This window comes from Ascaphus truei, chromosome 3 (genome assembly GCF_040206685.1).
Source record: "Ascaphus truei isolate aAscTru1 chromosome 3, aAscTru1.hap1, whole genome shotgun sequence".
In the NCBI taxonomy this organism is placed as follows: Eukaryota; Metazoa; Chordata; class Amphibia; order Anura; family Ascaphidae; genus Ascaphus; species Ascaphus truei.
Window position 1 is genome coordinate 313,906,848 of NC_134485.1, and position 3,827 is coordinate 313,910,674.

Here is a 3,827-nt window from a genome sequence, read left to right on the forward strand (position 1 = left end):
GAGACGCACAGAGCTGGCTGATTGAACATTTGCATATTGACTGAGAGACTTGTTGTGTATTGGGTGAGCTTTGTCCATTGTTGTTTTGTTTACATCTTTGTCTTGTTTTATATGTGGAAGTGTTTCGTGTGATTGGCTGTACATTTATTGTCTGTTTTTTGTGAGTGCTGGAAGTATGCCCGCAAAGCGTGGGAAGAGTGATGCTGGTGGGAGTGGGAGTGCTACTCGTGGGAGTACGCGTCGGAGTGAACGTACTGTTCAGGGGAGTGATGTTGCTGGTGCACCGAGTGGTGTTGCTGGGAGTGGGAGTGCTGTTGCTGGGAGTGGGAGTGCTGTTGCTGGGAGTGGGAGTGCTGTTGCTGGGAGTGGGAGTGCTGTTGCTGGGAGTGGGAGTGCTGTTGCTGGGAGTGGGAGTGCTGTTGCTGGGAGTGGGAGTGCTGTTGCTGGGAGTGGGAGTGCTGGTGCTAGGAGTGGGAGTGCTGGTGCTAGGAGTGGGAGTGCTGGTGCTAGGAGTGGGAGTGCTGGTGCTGTGAGTGCTGCTGGTGGCGCAGTTGCTGATGGGGTGGATGGTGGTGGCGTGCTTGCTGGTGGGCAGCTTTTGGAGGCTCTTCCATTGGAACAAGGAGAGTCCAGTCAGCACCAGCCAAGCTCTGACCCTAAACCTGCTCGGAAGAAACGTGTGGAGAAGCCACGTAATCCTCGCTTCAATGACCAGGAAAATACAGCTCTTGTCACTGGCATTCTGGAGCACTATGACAGTATATATGGACATTTACTAGGTAAGTGTACCTTTACATTTATTATTCAAATACATGTGATCCTAGGTCATCTGAGTTTTGTTCATATGCAAATATGGGTTCAGAATATCTTTCTATGTTAATTAGTCTGGAAACACAGCTTTTTATCATGCCTTACAAGGACAACTAAACACAGGCGGTCAATTTGCCATAACTGCATACAATATGAATGCAAGCTTGCTTACATGTATAGGTTTAGTAGTGAATGCTCATGTGCTTCACATATTACACATAAAACAGCATGTTTGCTATCTCTTGGAACAGCTAGCAGTGTAGGAAACTGGTGCTTCTATTATTATTAATTTACCTCATATATTTTATATGTTTTTCAAGGGCGGACAAGTTCAGCAAGCAGAAAAGAAATGTGGGACACAATAGTCATTGGTGTCAATGCGTGTGGGAATCATGTGAGGGACAAGCGGAATTGTCACAAGAGATTTGATGATATTAGGTCCAAATTGAAAAAGAAAATACAACACCAACGCGTGCATGCTACTGGCACTGGAGGTGGGCCGACACCACAACGTCTCATATTAAGTCCATTGGAGGAGCTGCTTCGGGCAAAATTACTTCCCGTCGTCGTGGAAGGCTTACCTGGTGACCGGGATATTGGAATTTATCCCTCACAATTTCCACCAGGTGAGAAATATTAATGTACTAGGCGTGTCGTTGCTTACAGTTATTTTGCATATTTACACTGCTTTTTATACTGTCTTCACAATATAAGCATACCTGCATCTATATATGTATATGTCTGATTCTGTATATATATATATCTCAAAATAGACATATATGTTGTAGTCCTACTAAAAGCAGTAACTAATATAGCACGTGCCATTGCGTGCTCATTTACATGTGAATTCCCAAAATGCATTGCTGCAGTGGAAGCAATTGATGGTGGGCGAAGATGGGGAACAACAGGGTAGTACACATGTGTAACACATGTTAATGAGAAATTATTACTAGCTACAGGTACAGAACAGAAATATGTATAATATTATTGTGTATTTTATTTATTTTACTCCGACAAACATGACATTACTGCCTATTTTAAGCATGCATCAAATATATTGCATGCAACGGCCTACAAACATCACTTGCACTAACACATCTATAGTTGTTAATGAAAAGGTCCATTTTTGCTTTAAGTCATATACAGACAGCATAATGAGGCACACGTATCATATGTTATGTCATTGTTTTCATAACTTAAAAACTGCACACGACTATTTAGCTCATCTACCATTGTGTTAAAGCAGCTGCAATTAATATCTCATCACAGCATACACTTCAACAGAGGGGGTGGGGTTCAGCACACACACTAATTACAGCCTCATTTTAGGGTCAACTTAGTTCACACCATTTTCACCTGTTTCAAGTAATTGAAAGGTGTGGCTGATTAGGCTTTTTGGGGAAGGGAATACCGTTCTTACAACCTGACTAGCACAACTGAAGTTAATCACACTCATTTGAAAGCTTAACTTTAGCTACTAAATGCCCCAACAACTCATTACTTATCAAAGCGTACGTCACACATTAGTTCACTCATATCTATAGTTGAACTACTATCAACGACACATTATCACACACTGCATGTGTTGTCTTGTTGAGTCACAGCCACATTCAGGTGTGCCACATCTTATATTAATGTACCACACATATCCTCTACCAAAAACAACACTTTTTGCAATATGACCACCTTCATGATAACCATTGTGAATGGTCATCTCATGATAGTTATGTACATTATGATACTGATATCACTACACAACATATGATTTTTATTTACAAATTTAATCTATTTATCCTCACGCATTACTGCAGAAACATAGTATGTTTTATGTTAGGGAACTCAAAAGTTCTAAGTACACAGGCATGTACATTGTTATTACAACTATTTATGTTCACTTTCACACACACATTTTGGGTTAAGGAAATGATGCTGTTAGGTACTCATAAATACAGAACATACAATAACTGTTTGTTCAATATTTACACATGTAAATGTAAAACTTATGTTATTGTTATATATAGTTGCCCCTGAAGGACATGTGTCACCTGAGACGGAACAAGTGTCTTCACCTGGGTCAGCCAGCTCAACACACCTAGAAGGTGAGTGTATCAGTTGGTGGCCATATAATATGTGCTCTTCTATATGTTATGTTGTCATGTTCATTATTTGTTTTGCACATGTTCTTTAAATAGGATTACTTAGTGTCAGTGAAAATGAAGTGTAAGGCAACATGTATTGTGTTAGTGATGTTAACTATCATGTAGGAGTTGTGAGTTTACAGCAAGTTTTCATTCACTCATATTTCATATTTCATACTGAGTCCAAACATTATTCTTAAGTCAAGGTAATTTTTAATGTGAGGTTATAAAACGTATGGAAACATGTTAGTTGTTACTTATGACACAGTAGAATTACATAGTAACACAGCAGAGATTAACATGCCATTTAATAATGTGTACATTTATTTGTAGAACATGATGAAGAGGATTATGATGATGATGATGATGATGATGATGCCGCCGCCGCCATAGACACACAAATACAAGCAAGTGACCATGAAGAGGTTCCAATTGAAACTGTTTTACCGCCAAATCGTCCAGCAAATACCACATACGATGCAATTGTAGCTTCTGAGGGAAAAATTGTGGAAGCAGAAAATCGTCGCCATTCTGACCTGATGACAGTGCTGGAAAGGATGATTGCACTGCAGGAAGAAACAGTTTCACAATTGGCACATCTCCACAGAGTCTTCATTGAAGTGCCTAAACAGTTGCAAAAAATCAACACCTCATTCGAAGCATTAGTTGTTCAGCAAACACAAGCTAATTACTTGAGAATGACTAATGTACCACAATTCAACTTGAACACCTCACAGGCAGGATCTGTTCATGCAGGTCAGTTTTCACCACATGCTTCTGATATTCATTCACCAGGCCCGAATGTTACCGGTCAAGTAGCAGACATTGCTGTGCAGGTTCCTGACGACATCCTACCGCTGCCATCTGTACAAATTCAGC

General features: G+C 40.5%; 1 long non-coding RNA gene across 1 annotated transcript in view; it reads right to left on the bottom strand.

Annotated features, from left to right (window-relative positions):
- Positions 1-3,173: 3,173 nt before the first annotated feature.
- The window catches only part of LOC142491089 (uncharacterized), a 3,267-nt gene continuing 2,613 nt past the window's right edge, over positions 3,174-3,827 (bottom strand). Inside the window, exons 2-3 of the long non-coding RNA XR_012800275.1 lie at positions 3,660-3,827; positions 3,174-3,514 (exon numbers count right to left, since the gene is read on the bottom strand). The exon at positions 3,660-3,827 is cut by the window's right edge and continues 9 nt beyond it. This is a non-coding gene — a long non-coding RNA (uncharacterized LOC142491089). The remainder of the gene's footprint in view (positions 3,515-3,659) is intronic.